Source organism: Cervus elaphus, chromosome 7 (genome assembly GCF_910594005.1).
Source record: "Cervus elaphus chromosome 7, mCerEla1.1, whole genome shotgun sequence".
Lineage (NCBI taxonomy): Eukaryota > Metazoa > Chordata > Mammalia > Artiodactyla > Cervidae > Cervus > Cervus elaphus.
This window is the reverse complement of record NC_057821.1, coordinates 41,380,897-41,405,013: the sequence shown is the minus strand read 5'-3', so window position 1 is coordinate 41,405,013 and position 24,117 is coordinate 41,380,897.

Genomic DNA, 24,117 nt, shown 5'->3' with positions numbered 1-24,117 from the left:
GGATGTATTAATAAAGATAGAGGGGATAAAGCTATGTAGTCCCATTAAAAGTAATGTTACAGATTCTTATTCCTTTGACAGTCATCTCAGATTGTCAGGCTCTAATCAACAATGATGTGAATTCAGCTGTGAATCAAAGATATTTTTACAATTCACATTCTTATATATATTATGGTTTACTTGAGGCAAAGAATGATGGTAGATAATTTCAGCTGTGTCTACACAAGGCAAATGTTTTAGGCTGAACAATCCGTTATGACTGGGAAAACTGGGCTTTTAAAATTTTTTCTACATCTTCCATGATTCCTGAGTATTTGGAAAGTTGTAACATGAAAATATTTTGAAGCAGATAAAATTCACATCATTATGAAATCTCTTAGAAGTTAAAATTCAAGTCAGTAAAAATAGCATTTCTGGAACAAGTCTTTTCAGAACCAAAAGTATTTATTACAAGAAGCTTTGTTCTACTTACTTCTTGCCCCAAAGCTGTGAGATGTTAAGGGGAGTAGGGTGATAAGCAATCAGATAATAAAGCTCTTGTCACCTAAGGACTCACGCATTGAGAGCAACCAAGGGATCATTGAAGTCCTCTGGATTCCTAAAGAGGAACAGAGAGCTAGAAATTATTTTCCATGTTTTCATGACGTTGGCAAAATAATTTGGTCATAAGCCTCTCCTTATTACAACATATTAAGTATTTTTTAAAAAACATTCAATGTGACTATTTAATGTTCTCCTTGTAATCACTGTACATGTATCCAGGTGCCTAAGTCTACGTTTTTCCAGTAGTTTGATTTCTAATATCTCTCATGTGTGGCATGATCAAGAATTTTTAATAAGATAACACTATTAATAAGTGCTAGTGAAAAGAAACATTCTTCATGTTTATGAAACTTTTTAGAAGTTCAAAGCTTGTTTCTTCTGTCTGCACATGGCTATATATATAACATATATATATATACATGTATATATATATATATATATATATTTCCCACTTAAGATGTTTCCTGAGAAGGAATTAAAGAACTTCAGTGTGAAATGATGTGGCTCAGTGGTAAAGAATCTGCCTGCCAAGTTTCAATACCTGGGTCGGGAAGATCCCCTGGAAGAGGAAATGGCAACCCACTCCAGCACTCTTGCCTGGGACATCCCATGGACGGAAGAGCCAGGCGGTTAACAGTCTATGGGTTCAAAGAGTTGGACAGAACTGAGCGACCGAGCGCACATGCACACATGCACTTGAGACCATGAGAAGTGATAGGTACTTGGATTCTATTGCAGAATTTAGGACCGAAATATGACTCAGGAGAGCGCGATGGGGCAGCACAAGGGCTGAGGGACTGACTACATATGTTGGAGTCCAACAGATTTTCCACTGGCCTCTGCCTCCTCCCCTCATTGCAATAACTTGGAGGGAAATGGGGATTGATTGGTGTTACAGTGAGCAAACCTTCCCTAGGCACTACTGAATCAATTATTCCTCATCTGATATCTCTGAAGCCCCAAACACCCACCCTCAATTAAGGCCTATCTGCTCAAGCTTCCCATGTGGTGCTAGTGGTAAAGAACCTGCCTGCCATTGCAGGAGACATGAGAGACGTGGGTTCGAGCTCTAGATCTGGAAGATTCCCCCTAGAGGAGGGCAAAGGTAACCCACTCCAGGATTCTCGCCTGGAGAATCCCATGGACAGAGGAGCCTGGAAGGCTACAGTCCACAGGATCGAAAAGAGTCAGACACAACTGCAGCGACTTAGCATCCATACATGCTCAGTCACAATAGTTCAACCAGAGCTGACATGCTCTTCTTGTATCCTCTGCTTATATTTACCTCAATGGATGGCGATTACCTATTTACTCTTTGGTCTATTCTGCTAAAATATGAGCTCAGAATTCATCTACCTCTGTGTCCGTATGCTCTGGAGAATTCCACAGACAGAGGAGCCTGGTGGGCTACAGTCCATGTGGTCGAAAAGAGTCAGACATGACTGAGTGACTAACACACACGCGCACATCCATGCATGCGTGCACACACACACACACACACCCCTCAGTGTCCAGGACACTTTTGCGTTGTCTAGACTAACAAAGCATCCATGGGAGATGGCTCTTGACATATTTTTGTTGGTGCAAGAACGGCTTGTCACTTGCTCAGAATGACCCCAGTTTGCACCTTTGCTCATGCAAAGCCTATTACTGTGATTGGAAAAACTTTTGCAAACTGCAAGGGCAAACTCCAAGTAACTGCTAAGGAGATTTTTTTCCATTTTCTCTTTCATCTCTTATGTAAAAGGAGAAGCAAGAGTATTTCCTTCCACAGAAATGATAACAATTAAGACCTGGCTTCACCATTTCCCAAAGCAAGATGAGTACATTTATGTCTCTTTCCAAGAAAACAAAAGTTAACCCAGCATGCAAAGTGTGCTATGCTTAATGCTCACCATAGAAATGAAGTCTTTGAAGAAAACTGGATTTTAATCATTGCCCTGTTGTAATGCTGGCAGAGCAATCTGTGGTCAGGGAGGGGCTGCTATACCCCAGAGAAGCAAAGGCTAGAGAAGCTATCATTTCTGCTCACCTACCTTTTGTGAATTCACACAGTGAATTATGTTTCATTTTTATGCTTCACAAAAACTTCCAGAAAAGACAGATTTCTAAAAAACCAAAAACTCTTCCTTCATTAAAAAAAAAAAAAAACCTCTTTCACACAAGCAAAGCTTTTATTTCAGCTTTTACAATACCCTATGCCCTTCTTTGCTTTGTCCTGAAATCTTATAAAACCAAGATTTCGTTCTTTTATAATTCATGGCATGTGATGTTTTTGGCCCTTGAATTTTCTTTAGACAAGGAAAGTGATTATACAGTTCAGTTCTATTGGAGCAGAGAGTTTTTATTTTTCTATGAAACCTGAGAATTTAGACTTTTCCTGATAAAGTATGGTACCGATATGCTGCTGTTTCAGAGCAAAGTCTAACAAAAAAAAATATAATCCACTGTCACAGTTTTTAAACCTAACTAGATAAGAAAGCAAACTAAATCAATAAAAAGTTTGAGTTATTGACTCCACTTAAATACAATTTTACTTGCTTTCAAGCACATATAAACTCATGTTAGGTTAATCAAATGGTGTCTGATATAGGTTCTTTAAGGACTTGCTTTAGCAAATAAACAAGGATGAAGTGCAATTATCACAATTCATTGACTAATTAGTATTCTTCAATACCCCTGGTTTATTTTTATTTCAAACCATCCTGCTTGTGTAGGAGAAAACTTCTCAAGTTTATTTACTTAAGTAATTTAACTAGTCTCTATATATTCTTTTTTACACTGTTAATTTGCTTAATAAAGCATGATTTCAACCTTACCACTTTATAGTCAAGGTTTAGAGCAGGGGTCCTCAACCTTTGTGGCACCAGGGACCACTTTCATGGAAGACAATTTTTCCACAGATGGGGTGGGGATGGTTTCAGGATGATTCAAGCACATTACATTTAGTGTGTACTTTAGTTCTACTTTTACTACATCAGCTCCATCTCAGATCATCAGGCATCAGATCCTGAAACTTGGGGATCCCTGGTTCAGAGGGAATCTATGCATAAGAGGGATCTGTGGCTAAATAATCTTTGACTCTACTTTGATGGTGCCCTTCAGCCAAGTGTGATTTAGTAGAGGAAAAAATTAAAAGATTTGGGTGGGAAACAAATTATGAACCCTCTCTGACTGTATGTGTTCATCTGTTTGAGACCGATCCATACCTGCAGAGACTGTGTTAGGATGAAATAGGTTTGTGAAATTGCTCTTTATACAGAAAAGCACTATTCAAATGTTGGGTATTATCACTATTTCAAAATCTGGATTGCTGAAGTTCAAGTTAATAAGAGATGGGTTTTTGTTTTTTTTCCAGTGCATGGAAAGAACTTGTTTACAACGGTGAAGAGCTCCCTGTGAGTATGGAAGTGTATCAGGAACTCCTCTACCATTTCCAGGAGTCCGGAGGGCTACCCTGTTTGCAAAGTGTTATCGAGGAGGGGGGTGTTCAGAAAAACAAACTCGCCTCTCCTGGGGCAGCCAGATTAAGGTCTGTCTCCTCCAAAAACCTCCTGGGATAACTTCATCTCAGTTATCTCTTTGCCTCAGAATGACTAGAGCCTGCCATTAGATTCAACTCAACAATTACTGATAACCTTCTAGGGAAAAGGTCACTTTGTTGGGTGCCAGGGTAGGGGGTGAGGGTGGTGAGATCTGAGATGGAGAGAGGGCTCAAGGGTAGAGCCCACAGTCCACCGGCCTGGTCCTCAAGAATTCACGGTCTGCGGACAGACACTTGTTGGACATTCATACCCTATCAGGCAAGTAGGGATAAATGCAAAATAGAGATATAAAATGTATGTACAAAGGAGAGATTGATTAGGACTGGGAATGTCTAGAAAGGGTTCCAAGAGGAGATGGGATTCTGGTCACACCTTTAAAAATGTTTGGGATCTGGGGAAGAGGTTAGAAAGCTGACTAGAACACTAAATAGAGGCTCTATTAGCTTCCTAGGGCTGCTATAGCGAATTACTACAAACTTGGTGGCCTGTAAAAATAGAACTGTATTCTCTCATGCTTTTGGAGGCCAGAAGTCTGAGACTACTATTGCTGGGCTAGAATCAAGGCTCAACAGGGCTCGCTCCTCCCAGAGGCTCTAGGTTCTAAGATGCCTTCCTGGCCTCTTTTGGTTTTAGTGGCTCTGACATTCCTTGGCTTGTGGCTGCCTCACTCCAGTCCTCAGGGTCAACATCCTCAAATCTCTCTGCTTTGCCTTCACATCACCTTCTCCTCTGTGTGTTAAAACTCCTTCTGTCTCCCCCTTATAAGGGTATGTGTGACTGCATTTGGGGCTTATCTGGATAATCCAGGATAGTCTCCCAATCTAGAGATGCTTAATTTAATCATATTTGCAAAATATTTTTTCCATATAGGATAATGTTCACAGGTCCCATTGATTAAGACATGGATATCTTCTATGGACCACTTTTCAGCCTATCATGGAGAGGTTCTTATGACCAACCCCAGAGACCCTATATTATTAATATTAATGGGGTGATTATCTAGTGTGTAGATTATTTGGGCTTTTGCTTTTCTTCTCCATTTCTCTTTTTTCTGCCCCATTACCTTAGGAGTTAGGAGATGAGGTGCAAAGAGGTCAATTTAACAATTATCAGCTCTGGTCAAATATTGACGAAGAGCTTCATTAGTTGACTACAATGAAAATACTATTACCTGAGATTTATTTATTTCTTGCCTAATTGAACTCAGCTAATCAAGAATCAATGATATTCCTGCAGTAGAGAACACAGAGGTAGGTCAAATAAATCCTGCATTTTCTTTCTGCCTTTTCTTTAGGCTTTTATATTGCTAGTTTAGCAAACTGCAAATTAATGAGCCATGGAGAAGTGAGTTGTGAAATACTAACCTAAGATACAGGTTCTATTTCAGACTGTTTACTCTGGATTTACTCTGACCAGTCACTTCACTTCATTGTAGAAAGTTTTAAAAAAAATGAAAAGAATAGTTATATTTATTTTCTGTGTATTGCACTTTTGAAAAAAGTAAAAGTATTGGTTGCTCAGTTGTGTCTGACTTCACAACCCCATGGACTATAGCCCACCAGGCTCCTCTGTCCATGGAATTCTCCAGGCAAGAATACTGGAGTGGGCAGCCATTCCCTTCTCCAGCAGATCTTCCCAACCCAGGGATTGAACCTGGATCTGTTGCATTGCAGGCAGATTCTTTACCATCTGAACAAAAAGATAGCAGATATAATGGACTCATTTTGTACAAAAGCTCTAGAAAGTAAAATATTCTAAGGTGTTTAAAGAGGAAACGGCAACCCACTCCATAGTGTCTGCCACTGTCTGGTTGCTGGGTATTTTAAAAGGTGAATGTGCCTTGTAGTACTCTAAAAGCATGGCTTAAATACTGGGATAATCTCTAGTTTAATTAACATACATTGGTTTGCACTCCTAAGAAAAAGGGGGGTTAGAGAAATCTGAGTCAATATTGGCCTTCTCTTGCTCCTTTGTTTCAGGCAGCATAGTAATGGTGTGCTGCAGATAGAAGTACCTCTTCTCAATTCCTCCCAGACTGGATGATGCATTGGAAAATAGCTTTACAGCAGGCCTATTCTGCCAACTAGGATGGAAACTGGAAGGCATGCCTTTGGAAAGTTTAAATTTATGTTTCAACAACCCCATGTGAAATAAAGGTCTGGTTGATTAATCAGTTTCTTGAGTCAATGAAGAGAGCCAGTCAAAATTATTCTAACTCTGGAAAGGATTTCGTACCTGAATAATCTACCTTAACAGCCCAATACATCAATTAACTGTATAGTGATCATTATCAAATTACCAGTTTCACTTAGCTTATGAGATTTTAGTGCTATATAAACACAAGTTCGAATTTTGCATAGATGTAAGCTCCCTTTCTTCTGTATCTCCTTCATGACCTGACTTTGTATGCTTATAAGTTTTATTATAAATAAATATCTACTCTAAAAAAAATAAATTTCTTTTTTTATTAAATCTCTTTACTTACAATTCAGGCTATGTTGGAGGAGGAAATGGCAACCCACTCCAATATTCTTTCCTGGAGAATCTCATGGACAGAGGAGCCTGGTGGGCTACCGTCCATAGGGTCACAAGGAGTCAGACATGACTGAGCAGCAGCCGCAGGCTATGTTAGGATGGTTGACTTTCTTAATCACTTGGTACTTACTTCCCAAGTGACACAAGGGATAAAAAAGCCACCTGTCAGTGAAGGAGATGCAGCTTCGATCCCTGGGTCAGGAAGATTCCCTGGAGCAGGAAATGGCAACCTACTCCAGTATTCTTGCCTGGAGAATTCCATGGACAGAGGAGCCTGGTGGGCTGCAGTCCATGGGGTCACAAAGAGTCGGACACGACTGATCACACACGCGTATGTGTGCATGCAATAAAACCAAGAAGCAAATGAATGTAACTTAAAAACTAGAGCTAGCAGTTATAAGGAGGGTTAAGAAGGACATTGCACCATCCTGGTATTGAGAGCATGCCTGCTTCAGAAAATAGGAATTCTCTTCTTCTGTTTAGACTGACTAGGCTATTTTTTGGCAGGAAAAACTGCCTACTAATTCATTGATTTCATCTCCTCCTATTTAAAAATGTGAATGTTGTATTTACTTCAAGGATTATTTCTGAGTATCAAAGACAAAAATTATAAAGCATCACCTTGATATTTGCATACTCAAAACACCCTATCTACTCTTTTACCAAGAATTTTGTATTACCAAAATAGGTGGCTGGATTTTACCTATTTGTTCACATGTGTTTATGAAAACCATTGAGTACAAATGAGCATTCATTGGGACACAATAGTCAATCCCCAGTCTTTGTCTTTCCTTGCGTGCATGCTCATGCATGTCCAACTCTTCGCCACCCCATGGACTGTAACCCTCTAGGCTCCTCTTTCCATGGGATTATCCTGGCAAGAATACTGGAGTGGGTTGCCATTCCCTACTCCAGGGGGTTTTCTCGACCTAGGGATCAAACCCACATCTCTTGAGGCTCCTGCCTTGACAGACAGATTCTTTATCATTGAGCTACCTGGGAAGTCCCATCTTTTCCTTACTCCCACCCCAAAACATTTTCTGAATTACTGGTCGGGTGATGGTTTTGTGGTTTTGTTAGCGCAAGTGTATTGAATCTAGGCTATCCAGATGACCTGGCATGGCTGGGAAGGATTATATCCTGGAAGCATTGATATGACAGTGAGGGGACAGAGGGGAGGATGCCAAAGGGCTCTGGGTAGAACAGAAAGGAGTCACAATGGTTTGCCCATTGCTAGCTACCTGATCAAGACCAACAGAGCTACCTTTTCTGAACTGCCAGTGTCCCCACTCTAAAACGTAGTCAGTGACAAGCCCAGTGATTGCCAAGTTGATCAGTTCAGTTTCAGTTTAGTCCTTCAGTTGTGTCCGACTCTTTGCAACCCTATGGACTGCAGCCTGCCAGGCTTCCCTGTCCATCGCCAACTCCTGGAGCTTGCTCAAACTCAAGTCCATTGACTCGGTGATGCCATCCAACAATCTCATCCTCTGTCATCCCCTTCTCCTCCTGCCTTCAATCTTTCCCAGCATCAGGGTCTTTTCCAAGGAGTCAGTTCTTCACATCAGGTGGCCAAAGTATTGGAATTTCAGCATCAGCATCAGTCCTTCCAATGAATATTCTGGACTGATTTCCTTCAGGATTGACTGGTTGGATCTCCTTGCAGTCCGAGGGATTCTCAAGAGTCTCCTCCAACACCACAGTTCAAAAGCATCAATTCTTTGGTGCTTGGCTTTCTTTGTAGTCCAACTCTTACATCCATACATAACTACTGAAAAAACCATAGCTTTGACTAGATGGACCTTTGTTGGTAAAGTAATGTCTCTGCTTTTTAATATGCTGTCTAGGTTGGTCATAGCTTTACTTCCAAGGAGCAAGTGTCTTTTAATTTCATGGCTGCAGTCACCATCTGCAGTGATTTTGGAGCCCCAAAAAATAAAAGTTGCCATTGTTTCCCCATCTATTTGCCATGAAGCAATGGGACCGGATGCCATGATCTTAGTTTTCTGAATGTTGAGTTTTAAACCAGCTTTTTCACTCTCTCCTTTCATTTTCATCAAGAGGCTCTTTAATTCTTCTTCACTTTCTGCCATTAGGGTAGTGTCATCTACATATTTGAGGTTATTGATATTTCTCCTGGCAATCTTGATTCTGGCTTGTGCTTCATCTAGCCCAGCATTTCGCATGATGTACTTACTCTGCATATAAGTTAAATAAGCAGGGTGACAATACACAGCCTTGACGTACTCCTTTCCCAATTTGGAACCAGTCTGTTGTTCCATGTCCAGTTCTTAACTGTTGCTTCTTGACCTGCATACAGATTTCTCAGGAAGCAGGTAAGGTGGTCTGGTATTCCCATCTCTTTAAGAATTTTCCACGGTTTGTTGTGAACTGAGTTGATAGACTGAGTCAAATCAGAGTATTTATTTACCTAAGGTGCACAGTCAAGTGCTAACTTGATAGGGCTTATCTATATCCTGTTCCTTCCATTCCAACCAGCCCTCCACACCTTGCCTCAAGGAGAACCAAATAGAAGTGAGCTTTTTGTTTGACAGTCGCCCTTTCTCGATCCCTCTGGACTGTGAATTCCTTAAGGTATGGATTTTGTCAGTGTCATCTTTGTATGGCCACCATCTTAACAACATGTAGTTATTTCACATGGGTATGCTAAAATGAAATATAAAGTAGACACAGAACCCTCCAGAAGGTTGTTCCTCCTCAAATCTGAGTATAGACGAATTTATGTATTCATACATGCCTCAAATTGTATTAAGTGTTTTTTGTGTGAAATATCTCCAAGCTTCTCTTATCAGCTGTAATGCTTCAAGTATATAGACACCTTCCATTGTGCCCATGAGGAAAAATAAACATAGCATTTTAATGACTCGTCTAAGGTAATTCAGCTATTTGAAGGCCTTCTTATAGTTGTGCAAAACACAACTATCTATACTGTGTGTGTGTGTGTGCTTCAGTGCCCGACTCTGTGACCCCATGGACTGTAGCCCGTCAGGCGCCTCTCTCCATGAGATTATCCCAGTGAGAATACTGGAGTGGGATGCCATGTCCTCCTTCAGGGGATCTTCCCGACCCGGGGATTGAACCCGAGTCTTCTGCGTCTCCTGCATTGGCAGGCGGGTTCTTTACCACTGAGCCACCTCTAAAGCTTCTCTGGTGGCTCAGATTAGGTAAAGCGTCTGCCTGCAATGCAGGAGACCCAGGTTCGATCCCTGGGTCAGGAAGATCCCCTGGAGAAGGAAATGGCAACCCACTCCAGTACGCTTGCCTGGAAAATTCCACAGACAGAGGAGCCTGGTAGGCTACAGTCCATGGGGTCGCAAAGAGTCGGACACGACTGAGCGACTTCACTTTCACTTTTCATCTATATATGTACCTTTTATTTTTTTAAACCAGGACCCTCTCATGTAGAAACCCCAGTCAGCTTTAGTTGAAATTTTCAGTTTTAAAAAATTCGTCCTTCGTTTTCTTTGCCTTGAGGAACTCAGAACACTCCTCTGCTATTTTCATCACTCTGTTTGCCACATACCTTTACTGTCTGCTTTTCAATCTTGCCCGGTCTCTCTCAACTTGTTCACTCCAGACCGTCCTTGCATTGCGTCATCTGAGAGAATAACTTAACTTGCTATTGAAACTGCCCTTTGTCCCAAACGATAAATAGTAGTAGTAATAATAACAATCACTAGAGTATGGCTAACACATACACAGCACTTACTCTGTACAGGGCGTCATTCTAACTGCTTTGTACTTAATAACTCACATTCATCCTCTCAGGTAGGCATTACTCTCCCCATTTTGCAGACGAGAAACCTGAAATGAAGTAACTCGCTCAAAGCCTTGTATCTGGGAGCCGGTGGAGCTGGAATCTGAACCCAGGCAGCCTATCAGAATCGGTGCCCATACCCACCAGGCTCTACTATCAGAGGGTTCAACGAACACTGCAGGTCAGCTACATTCAGGGCTTAATCTATACACAGACAGGGGCCGCATATGCACTTGGAGAAGCCCTTTGAACACTCCCGTGACTCTGGGGTATCATCTAGTTAATCTGTAAACCTAGAGGGAGTCCTCACTTCTGTTGTACAACCGTGATGCTTAGTATGAGCACTGTATCCAGGTGTAGCCCAAGATAGGACTATAGTCTGTAGCAGACCTCTGATGGTGAGTGCTCAGTCGAGGCCAACTCTTTGCGACCCCACAGACTGTAGCCCATGAGGCTCCTCTGTCTATGGGATTTTTCAGGCAAGTATACTGTAGTGGATTGTCATTTCCTTCTCCAGGGGATCTTCCCAACCCAAGAATGGAACCTGAGTCTCCTGCATCTTCGGCATTGCAGGCAGATTCTTTACTGCTGAGCCACCAGGGAAGCCCCATAGTCTGTAGTAGATGCTCAGAAAGTACTTAGTGAAACACCAACCCATTATTAGATACAAAGGGGAGAGAGCTCCAACCCTCGTGGCAGTGGCTCGGAGACCTCCCTCTTACGTGATAAAGAATTAATTTATAATGTCAATGTTGCTTTTCTATATATCCTGTACTCAACATAATATGGTGATGTTTTCAAACCGAGTACAAATGTTTGCTGCTCCACACATATTACTCATGGCCCCTTTATTTACACTGAATTATTGTAATTTAAGTTGGCTGCCGTGGTAGTTTGATGTTCAGCCACTTGCAAATTTGGTTAGCCAATGTAAACTAAGAAGTTTGGAGTCAAAATGAAGATTCTTGTTTCCATTATGTAGGCAATAGAGTGATTCGGTGTGGGGGTGTCAATTTGATTACTTCATTATCTGTTACCTAAATATCTCAAAAAGAAATAGAGTCTGTTTCAGTCTTATCTTGTAGACTGTTACAAAACCGAATGAGATCATGTCTGTACACTGTTCTGAGCTTTTCAGTGGAAAATACATTATAAACAGTGTGTCTTCTTATTATACATAATAACTTGTTGCTGGTAGAGAGCTCAAAATTCCCTTAAATGGAAAGTGATTAGGAAATTAATGTTAGTCTCCGTTGCACTTGCTTTTGGAAATGGCAAATTTTCTAAAATAAGAAATGGAAAGTTCCAGGGGCAAGTGTAGACTATTACAATAAAGTTTTCCTTTATTTAAAATTCTTCCCTAAACTGAAGAAACAAAAGCAATTCTGCGTGTTGGGGGAGGGGGAGTGTAGTTCTCATGAATAAACTAGGTCCATTGATTTTGGAAACTATTCAGTCCCTTTGTGATGGGGGAAGGGGAGGGTTACTGCTGTTCTCCTTGTGTCGTTGTTATTTCTGAAGTACTTACTATACTGTATTCCTATCCCGCACACTGATACCTACCTCGAGTTTCTTTCTGCATTTGCAACAGGGACTGAGGAGCGAGCCACTCCTGAAGGAATCTGAGTGAGAGTAGTGTGACAGAGATGTCACAACTTTGTAACCATATCAGATCTTGGCACCCTGGGAATAGGCAGAGGCCAGTTCTGGGTCTGCTGGCTTGGTCACTAGGATCCAAGGTCACCTGCAACCATGGCGGCAATGTCATGAGCAGAAGCCTAGTAGCCATGACTGATCAAGCGAGGCCGCCTCCGGGGGCCCTCCCAGAGCCTTTTGAGGAGGAACCGGAGGAGTGAGCCAGGACCTGTCATAGAGAGGCCTGTGCGGACTTAGCAGAACCTTCTGTGGGCATTTTAACTGACTTCTGTGGCTTTAGGCTCGCGCAGAGGCTTCCACCGTGAGGCAATTCACAGGCACCAGATGAACGCTGGCCAGATACGTTGGGCAAACAGAAGCAATTGTCCAGATTAGTATAGGAATTGTTCTCTTTATATGGCTGACTAGAACCTGGGACCAGAACTTTGTTGAATAGAAATAAGGTTTTCCTTCCAGGATTTTCTGAATTTGTGTCTCAATCAATTTCATAAACACAGAGCAAAGTCCCTCAACAGGGCAGATATGAGAAGCAGCTGATGTGAATGGAAAATCACCCACAGAACTGTCTAGTGGATATCGATAACGCCAGTCCAAGGTAGGCCAAAGGTCTGTGTGTCCGGGCAAGGCTGAGGTCAAGCACTCAACACAAGATCAGAGGAGTGCTGGACTTTAAGTGACCCTGGCCATCAGGAAGAATCATTTTTGTCCATTTCACAATTTGACCTTGGATCTAAAGGGTCTGGGTGTGGATGGCCCTAAAAAAAAAAAAAAAAAATTGCATTTCCTTTGCTTTCAGGCAAAGGTAGACACCTTTATATGTATTCTGAGGCTGGGAAAAAAACTGACCTTAACCATACAATTAAAAAATTTTTTTTCACCTTGTAGAATAAATGAACTTGATTAAACCATGTGAAATTATCATCTGTGACCTTAACAGATTCATATTACTCAAACTAATATTCCTATTCATCATCATGTTTAGTCACTCAGTAGTGTTTGACTCTTTGAGACCCTATGGACTGTAGCCTGCCAGGCTCCTCTGTCCATGGGGTTCTCCAGGCAAGAATACTGGAGTGGGTTGCCATGCCCTCCTCTAGGGGATCTTTCTGACCCAGGGATCGAAACCAGGTCTGCTGTAATGCAGGCAGTTTCTTTACCATCTGAGCCACCAGGGAAGTCAATATTCCTATTGAGTGTTGTTTAATCATATTGGTATTACTTACTGCATCAATGAAAGAAACAGAAACTAGTAAATGTAAACACATCAGATGCAATGGTCCCCAACCTTTTGGACACCAGGAACCGGTCTCCAGAAAGACAAATTTTTCATGGAGTGGGGTGGTAGGGATGTTTTCAGGATAATTCAAGCTCATTACATTTATTGTGCACTTTATTTCTATTTTTGTTATGTCAGCTCCACCTCAGATCACCAGGCACTAGGTCCCAGTGGCTGGGGACCCCTGAGTTAGAGGATGTTTCTGACTCAAGGGAATTATTAGTAGAATGACCTTATAAGTTGTAATTTTAAAGTCAGACAAAGCCATACAAAGAATCTGTTCAGTCAAATACAGTGTCGTATGGTCCTAAAACATAAAAGATGGAAAGACTTCATCAATTTCCAAGATCTTTAAAATGACATTTCTTGTGATCGCATTAAGTTTAAGGTGTAGAGTTAGAAGGAGAATGACCCTTATTTGTCTTAAGGACTTACCAACTTGAGTGGGAGCTGAAGGCTCTTAGGGTTGGCAGAAGAACATTTCGTGTGCTTAACGAATCCAGGGGAGGGGCAGGTGATCACCCCCCCCCCACAAATTTAAGGTACTATTGACAAAACAACTGTAAATAGGTTTAGGCACCTTACCTTGGTGTCACAAGAGAATCCAGTCAGCCTTCCACCTAAATCTCTATTAGCAGATATCATCAGTTGCAACAAAACCAACTGTTAGCAGCCTGAGGCACTTTCATGTATGATGATCAAGAGGGCTACCTTTCAAAGAACTCTGGGAGCTCAGCCCGGAAGGTTTCGATTCTTTTTTAGCTGATGCCTTCCAACACCTGGAGGCACATGCTGTTATCATCAGCATCACTTCTATTCCAAGTCTTTTCTATGCAAAAGTGTTGACTGCCAGGCCAAGAGTGGACTCTCACCAACACAGCCTTACGGGCCAGGAGCGCATGTGTGCTGTCTTCTCCAACTCTTTGCACCCCCATGGACTAGCCCAACTGATCTGCCAGGCTCTTCTGTCCATGCAATTTTCCAGGCAAGAATACTGGAGCAGGTTCCCATTTCCTACTCTAGGGGATCTTCCTGGGTCAGGAATTGAACCTGTGTCTCCTGCTTTGGCAGTCAGATTCTTTACCACTGAGTCACCCAGGAAGTCCACCAACCAGCCAGGAGATATGACTACAAAGATTCTGGGGAAAGATTGTCTTGGTCCCAGTGAACTGAGACCTGTGAAATTATCTTGACCATCCTCAAAGACACAAACATGTCATTGTGAGCTGTTTCTATGCCACTTTCAGAGACACTTAAGCCCCAACCACATCCAATTTACCATCAAAACTAGATGAGGCTAGTATCACAAAATAGTCAAAAAAAAAAAAAATGAACAATCTGGCCTTTGGTATAAATAGGCTTATTTATTTTATTTCAGTTGAGAAGATAAACTGACACACGCGATACCATTAAGGGGTTGACAAACCCTCCTAAATTTGTAATACGTGCTTAGAACATTTCTCAGTAATCTGTGAGGTCCATGCCAACTGGATCTAGAATGTCCTGCGCATCAACTATTGATTTTGAAATAGATGAGAAATAATTGTGTTAAGGCTTTTTTCATTATTCTTGTAGGGAAAAAAAGATGAGGCTGATTTATACAAATTTTGGAGGTCATTTAAGACCTCAGAAAAGTCCCAGAGGATCTTCCACAGCCTTGTGGCAGCTTCAGGTAAGAGGCAAAGTGACTGAGTAAAGACCACAACCAAACTCTGAAGAACTGGGTAAGAAGGCAGAAGGCATGATCTCAGGGCTATTAGCATAAACAGGAGAATCACCAAGCTGATACCAGTGGTGGGCGCAAGTCTTGCTTACAGCTGCGGTTTGCTTTTCCCTACATGGAGGATCTACTTATGCACATCCATGTATAAGTGCATGCCTGATTAAATATGCAGGGGGTCTCCCAGCATGTGCAGGGCCACTCAGACACACTGCTCTGCTTCTCACTGTTCAGGGCTGGCTGCTGCTTAGACAAGCCCACAGGTGTACAATCTTTATATCTATACACATGGCTTCTACTTCTTGGCTTCACTGGCCATCCTGCCAGGGTCAAAAGCCTATGTTTTAGCATGAGTCAAGTTGATGGCTCTTTAAGGCCAAGCTAGGAGTTCCCTGAGCAGTACCAGAGCATTTCACTACAGCAAAAGCACAGAGCCCCCCAAAATGTTCAATGTAGTTTTAGACTTACTTGTTTTGCATGCATTCACTGACAAGGGAGCCTCTTGGCTCATTACTTTTAAGTGCTCCAGCTAAATCATTTACATTTCACAGAAAATGTAATGTGTCATTTAAAATGTCACCAGAAAAAAGATATGCAAAAATATCACCACTATTCTCTGTCTCCTCTTTATTCTTTTTTTTTTTTTTTTACTGAATTTAACAACTAGTTTCCTTTATTACCTTTCCATTTTCTCTGCAATTCCCTAAAAAATTAAGTCAAAGAAAATGTTTTTAAGGGTAATTGGTTTAAATTCAAACATGTGAGGAAAACATTGCCACCTGCTACCCTCAGAAACCACCTCCCTGTGTCTCTGTGTGACACACCATCAAATATTCCAACAGGATTGCTAAGGTGATGGCAGTCTTCTTCGGAAGTGCTGAGTCAGAGGGCCTGTCCCAAGCTTCTCCATCTATGAGCTCTGTGACCAGAGTAAGTTACTGAATCTGAAGCCCAGTTTCCTGTTCTGTGAGATCCGGGCTGTCTCACAGGCTTGTTGTCTTAAATAACACATAGAACCCTCAGACAGAGCCAGGCATGGAGCAAGCACTGTGGCTATAGCCTTGGGGTAGGACTACATGCCAACATAGATTTGACAACCCAAGCTCCACTCTGCAATCCTTAAATAACAAAGCAATACGGCTGCTCCCATGAAAGAAAGGGAGCAAGCTGAATGTGGTTACTCCCTTGCTGTATGGCAGGGAATATTCATTTCCTGCAGCTACACTCAGTGGTAAAGAAATTGCCTGCAACACAGGAGATGCAGGTTCGATCCCTGGGTCAGGAAGAGACCCTGGAGGAAGAAATGGCAACCCACTCCAGTATTCTTGCCTGGGAAATCCATGGACAGAGGAGCTTGGGGTCGCAAAGAGTTGGACACAACTGAGCAACTAAACAACAACTGGGTTGTAACAAAACACCACAAACTGGGTGGCTTAAAATAAGAATTTATTCTCTGCTATTCTGGAAGCTACAAGTCTGAGTCTGAGGTATTGACAGGTTGCTTCCTACCAGAGCCTCTGAGAGACAATCTGTTTCATGCTTCACTCCTACCTTCTGGAAGTGGCCGGTTATCCTCAGCATCCCTAGGGATGAAGACCAGTGCCTATAGCAGCTGTCTGAATTTTGTTGTGATCAGCCATGATCCAAAAGCCTGTGGTAGTAACCCTTGCTGACATGTCTTAAAATATATGACATTTAAGGGACTTTACCTCCCCAAATTCATCTTGGGCACTATTTTAATTGAGGTTAAGCTGATCTTACATTACAGATAATCAAAGAAAGTAGACCATGGGGTCTGCATTACTGGCTTGTTGAATGTAATTGTCTGACTTTTCTTTGTAATTATGAAAGGAGAATGAAAGGCATACAGCACAGAATTCTCTGAAGCAGCAGTGCACTTCTATTGTATCTTATTGGTGGTGGTTTAGTCGCTTCTATTTCCCATATGTATCCTATTAGTGTCTGACTCTTGCTCCCCCATGAACTGTAGCCCACCAGGCTCCTCTGTCCATAGGATTTCCCAGGCAAGAATACTGGAGTGGGTTGCCATTTCCTTCTCCTGGGAATCTTCCCAAGACAGGGATCAAACCCAGGTCTCCCACATTGCAGGCAGTCTCCTGCATTATTGCAGGTGAATTCTTTACTGACAGAGCCACCAGGGAAGCCCCATGTAGCTTACTGGATTCTTTTAAACTGCTCAGAACCCTCAAGAGGCGCAAAGTGAAAGTGAAAATCTCTCAGTCATGTCTGACTGTTTGTCACCTCATGGACTGTAGCTGGCCAGGCAATTCTCCAGGCAAGAATGCTGGTGTGGGTAGTCATTCCCTTCTCCAGGGGATCTTCCCAGCACAGGGATGGAACCCAGGTCTCCTGCATTGCAGGTAGATTCTTTACCGTCTGAGACACCAGGGAAGTCCTAAGAGGGGCAACATCCACATCAAATCAGTTTGACCAAATGAAAGTATAATGAATACTAATCTTTCAGCCCAGTTTGACAATAATATCTGATCTAAAGTATGAGAATGAGGTCAGCCTACAAAGGATTAAAGCCAATGCACAATCTTGCTTCACACATGAGACCTTGTCCAACAAAAGACGAAGAGGTTTTTAAAGCCTGGTAGGTTAAAGATCTTACAGTAAATATAGTATTGAAAAAGTCATAGCCAAAGCTGTGGTTCAGACTTGTTAGTTAAGACAATAAGAAGTAAGAGTTGATTTATGATGTTGTTGTACTGTCTTAGTCTTTTCAGGGTACTAAAACAAAAATATTAATTCCATAGACTAGGTAACTTGTAAGCTCAGAAATTAATTTCTCCCAATTCTGAAGGGTGGGAAGTTCAAAACTAAAAACCAAAGTGCTGGCAGATCCAGTGTTTGGTGAGGAAGGCTCACATCCTGATTCCTAGGCATCTTTTCGCTGCAACCTCACATGGCAGAAGGCACAGGAACGTCTCTGGCATCTCTCTTACAGACACTAATCCCATTCATGAGGGTTCCAACCTCATGACCTGAGCACCTTCCAAAGGCCCCATCTCCTAATACCATCCCCATCTCCTAATACCATGGGGATTAAGGTCTCAAAATAAGAATTTTGAAGGCACATAAACATTCAGTCCATAACATGTTCCAAGCATATTCTAAGAAGTCACTTTGTTTTTTCTAATGCTCAGAGATCTTTAAGAGAATATCAGTATGGCTGACACATAAAGGGACGTGTCTATGTAGATTAGATCAAAAAAGGGCATTTTCATATCAGGAATAATGTACTGGAGAACATGCTGTTGTTTTGTATAATAAAATTTACTCAAACAATGAAAGCAGGACTTTGACAAGAACAAATAATACAACATCTAAAAGCACAGGACCTCCCCCATGGCTCAGCGGTAAAAAATCTGCCTGCAATGCAGGAGATGCAGGTTAGATCCCTGGGTTGGGAAGATCCAATGGAGGATGGCATGGCAACCCACTCCAGTAGTCTTGCCTGGAGAAACTGTAGACAGAGGAGCCTGTCAGGCTATAGTCCACGGGGTTGCAAAGAGTCGAACACAGCTAAAACAATTTAGCACGCATGCACTAAAAGCACAGACTCTCTTGCCTTTTATAAACATCCTTCTAAGTTAGGAGACTTGATGCTGTTTTGTCAAAACTGAACTGCTCCTTCTTTTAGTCTAACATATTATTGAAATGTACAGCTTTATCCTAAAGTAGGACTGATTAAAATTTAACATGTAGAAAAAGTATAAAGATTTTTAAACTAAGCATTTAAAAATCTAGGCACTCAGAAGTTTCTGAGTCAGATATTTCACTATGGTTAGGTAGTTAGACAGTAGGCAATAAGGGGAAAACATTCCAAGGTAAGTTCTAGGTGATATCTTATTTCCTCATTGGTTTTAAGCAAACATGTGATGTATAAAGACAAATTTTTTCCATTCATTTGTTTTCATCATGAAAATATTTTCCATTATAGTCCAGGGAACGGTGGAAGAACATCTTTTTTTGGCAGGCCTAAAATGCCAAATAGTATCTACAGTCAAAACTTGTTGTGGTACAAGTATACAGATCATAGACACACAGTGTGTGGTCTCTTCTATTTTTATTTTGTGTTGTAAATGGAAAATAACAGACTAGACGGTCTGGCCTTTACCCCCACAGATGCTCTGCTATAGATGTCTGAGAAACACACGGTAGATTTGCTACCTATGTTGTTGTTCGGTCACTAAGTCATCTCTGACTCTGTGATCCCAAGGACTGCAGCATGCCTCGTTCCTCTGTCCTCCGCTATTTCCTGGAGTTTGCTCAGATTCATGACCATTGAGTTGGTGTTACTATCTAACCATTTCATCCTTCTGTCCCCTTCTCCTTTCACTTTCAATCTTTCCCAGCATCAGAGGCTTTTCCAGTGAGTCGGCTCTTCACATCAGGTGGCTAAGTAAAGTATTGGAGCTTCAGCTTCAGCAACAGTCCTTCCAGTGAATATTCAGGGTTGATTTTGTTTAGGATTGACTGGTTTGATCTCCTTGCTGTCCAAGGGACTCTCAAGAGTCTTCCCCAGCACCACAGTTTGAAAGCATCAAATATGTTACCTAGGGGTTAGCATCTTTCTGGTGGTCAGTATTTCCCTTTGTTTGTGGCCCTGGGTCTCTGAATCTGATGACACTGTGATCCTATTTCAACTGGTGGATGCTGGGAGTGTCCCAAACTAGAGGTTTTGTGAATTGCCATAGCAGACAGTACATGGTTCAGTCTTCCCCAACAAGGACTGAGTTTATTGTTGGCAAATTGAAAACAGATCGATGCGATAATCACTGACAAGGAGCTTCCTCCTCATTCCAACCACTGTTTATTCCAGCATCTGTAAGCATTCATTTCCTTCAGCAGACTGGGAATCACTGGTTATGGGTGGCAGCAGCAATGACAGAAGAACTTTGTTGACTCCTTTGGATCGTGGTAAGGAAATCCAATGAGCGAAAACTCCTATTGTGTCCTCAATCAGTGCTCGTTCTTCCTAAAGAAGCAAAAAAAAATTCATGCTAATTTCTGCCTTATTGCTGCTCCTAGATGAACATCAAGTTGATGAAGCATTGTTTACTGTTGCTGAATTGCTTAGTCGTGTCCAACTCTTTGTGACCCCATGGACTGTAGCCCACCAGACTCCTCTGTCCATGGGGTTTCCAAGCAAGAATACCGGAGTGGGTTGCCATTTCCTTCTCCATGATTGGATTATAACAGTTTTTTGTTGGAAAGGTACTAGTCTGAGCTGATGGGGTAGGAGGAGGAATGGGATTGATCCTAACATGAAACCAGAGGTTTGTTCTGAAACACACTGAACCTCTTTAAAGAAAGGGTCCTTTTCTGGGATTTCCCTGGTGAACCAGTGGCTAACACGCTGCACTCCCAATGCAGGGGCACAGGTTCAATCCCTGGTCAAGGAACTGGATCCCACATGCTGCAACCGAAGATCCCACATGCCTCAGTGAAGAGAGAGGATCCTGCGAGCCACAGCTAAGACCCAGCACAGTCAAATACATAAATAAATAGATATTTTTTAAAAGGAGACTCATTTTCTCATTTACAGGTGAAGCTAAGAATAGGTTCACATTCTGCTGCACTGCTAAGGTTGTGCTCAAAGAGTGGACTTATACTCACCAGGTACAAGGGAAACACAAGCAAACTTTGAATGCCACCAGCCATTAGGTCCCCAGCATGGAGTGGACTAGAGATTCTGTTTTTCACTGCTCTGTAGGGGGGCACTGAACATGCAAGGGGGTGAAAGAGGGAAATATCACTGCAGGCGCATCTCAGGGGACACACAGCACTCCTGCAGCAGGCCCGAGCATGGCTCTGACTGGGTAACTGCTGCATCACATTGGTCTGCTCCAGAGAGAGGGGGCCGCCAGTTTCTGCTTATGGAGTCATTGAGAATCCCCAAGCACAAGCAACCAGTTTTTAAGAATATATTGTAATATGCCACTAACGTCCTTTAGGCTTTAATATAGCATTCGCAAGTAAATTAAAACTACCATTCTAAATTCAAGTTGCCTGGACCAGCTGTTTATGTGAGGGTCACCAGCTTCAGCTAACTCAGGAAAGTCAGCCAAGTAAGGAGGGAAGGAAGTCTGTTACAAAGTGGTATTTGTTTGAGAAAAATACAGATCCCCCCACCAGAGTTCCAGGATTCTTCTGCCAAAAGGCAGCCTTTACATCCACGTCGTCTGAGTTTCAGTGGACATTTGGAGAGTACCAGTTTCCATGGTAAATCCAAGGAATATATAGTTTCCCCAACTGTTTACTCTTTGAGTACAACCTAAAAATGGCAGCACATAGGAAAGCCTAACCCACTTATGTAAGAGGCATAAGTTCACTTTCTGATGAAAGCTACACTAATTTAGAACTTCCTATGCTATTGTATACATAGTAGATAATTAATGTTTGAATTCCTTTCCATAGAGACTAAAGGAAGCAGTAGAATATCCTGGAGAAAATTCTAGGAGTGGAAGCCAAGAGTTCTTCTGCTGGCCCCCAAATTTGTTGTGTGATCTTAGGCAAACGGCTTTAAATCTCTGGACCCAGTCTGCACAGTGAAAATTCTGTCTGGGTCTCTAAGATCAGACTCAGTGCTAAAACTAGGAATGTCTAGTTGTGCTATAGCCTAGAAAAACTGTTCAGCATTCATTTTCAAGTCTTACATCTAGAAATACACTTTCCAAGTTTCCTTTACTTGTTGAATCAATATTTGCATAGGAGAGCTTCCACAATAATATTTCAGAGATAGTCACTCTATGAAAAACTGCAGAACTCTTAAGTGTTTCTTCACAGTACATTTTTGTGTGTTTGCATTATGTTTTTCACAAGACTGTGTCTTCTTTTCACTCTTGAAGATTAAATATTAATAACTGTGTCAGCCACAAGGCACAACTGTGAACCAGAGTGGAGTTTACCTGCATGAGAAAGGGTTAATGTTACCCCTCAGGAGATAGTGTTTTACTCTCTGCAGTCATAATATTTGGATTTTTCAACAAGGTAGGATTAAGTAAACATTTAATGTGTGTTAAAATACACACATACATACATGCACATGTATGTATATAGGCACCGAAGTATATATTGGGTTGGCTGAAACTGTTGTTCAAGTTTTTCAGTAACATCTTACAGAAAAACCCAAATGAATGTTTTGGCCAAACCAATATGCCTATGTATGTATAAAACCATGCTAATTTTCATCAGAATTTAAAAGTTAATTACCAGATTTCACTTAAATAATGCTTTAGAAATATCTATCAGGCAAAACATATAATTTTTATGAAAAGAAGCTTTATTGGACAAAGTTCATAAACCACAAGATACAATATTCAAATAAAGACTAGAAGTACATTTAAATCTCTACTTGTCTCATTTCGGATCACAGTAAACCAGCCTTACTGTCACTGGTCTTTACAACTTGCAAAATGATTTAGCTTGAGTTTCCTTGGGGATTCTGTCCTGAGAAATCTCTCCACAGTCTCACCATTACTGTGAAAGTCTCACATTTTAGAAGGCTGATTCAAGCAAGTCTCCTTACCCCAACCTTATACAACTCCAGACAGTTTTTAACGGTGTGTGTGTAAGGCAATGGCAACCCACTCCGGTACTCTTGCCTGGAGAATCCCATGGATGGAGGAGCCTGGTAGGCTGCAGTCCATGGGGTCGCGAAGAGTCAGACATGACTGAGCGACTTCACTTTCACTTTTCACTTTCATGCATTGGAGAAGGAAATGGCAACCCACTCCAGTGTTCTTGCCTGGAGAATCCCAGGGACAGAGGAGCCTGTTGGGCTGCCATCTATGGGGTCCCACAGAGTCGGACATGACTGACATGACTTAGCAGCAGCAGCAGTGTGCGCACACATGTGTTTCCCCCTCTCCTTTTAACTGGAGGAAACAAAAACAATACATGCCAACTATTTATTTACAATTCCAACATACCTAAATAAGATTCAACAAAAATATTTTAACCTGTTTTATCACAATAGCTATAATAACCAGTCTTCAAGTTGTATTTAGCATCTGTCACAAATTATCTCAAATAGGAGTTGAATTTTATTTACATGCCCATAAAACAGAGCAATTTAAAATATTTATGGTAGTATACTTATGCACTAGGCAAATATTTATGTAGCTCTTCATTTATGCTAGGTACTTTGCTAAGCATTGAGCACTCAAAAAACAAAAATAAAATAAAATAAAGATAATACACTAAAGATGTTACACTTCCTGACCCTGGATCCCTGGCTCAGGAAGATCCCCTGGAGGAGGGCATGGCAACCCACTCCAGTATTCTTGCCTGGAGAATCCCATGGACAGAGGAGCCTGGCGGGCTATAGACTGTGGGGTCAAACAGAGTCGGACACGACTGAGTGACTAAGCACACACACACTAAAGCATCATCTCATAGATGCTCACTTCATCTAGAGCTTGCTTCTCATCCCCTTCAGAAACAGATCTTTAAGTGCATAGAATCCAAGCAACGCTTGAAGTTCTAACCATATCTTCTTTCCATGCCAGGCTACTTTAAAAATATGTGAACTGTGTTGAGAAATATAAATAAGCTCACAATCTATTCAATGGGATTCCAACTTGCAAAACTAGAAACTTTATTTTCTTTAATGGGTATTATCTTGCTCTTGAGCTCAAAGGTGCTCCATGTTTGGTCAATTAAAAAGTGACAGATCATTGTAACATACTGTTCAGGGAGAGTTAATGTGGCAGGCCTGAGACTGCTCTTTAGAAAGGATAGTTTGCAAGGCTAGCCCTTGCATGGGGTCTGGGAATTTGGATTTCGGGAGGGTTCTCACCAGTCCTGGGCTTCCCCGGTGGCTCAGCGGTAAAGACTCTGCCTGCCAATGAAGGAGATGCAGGTTCAATCCCTGGGTGGGGAAGATCTCCTGGAGAAGGAAATGGCGACCCACTCCAGTATTCTTGCCTGGGAAATCCCATGGACAGAGGACCCTGGTGGGCTACAGTCCATAGGGCCACAAAGAGTTGGACACAACAGTGACTAAACAACAACTCACCAGTACTAGAACTGACAG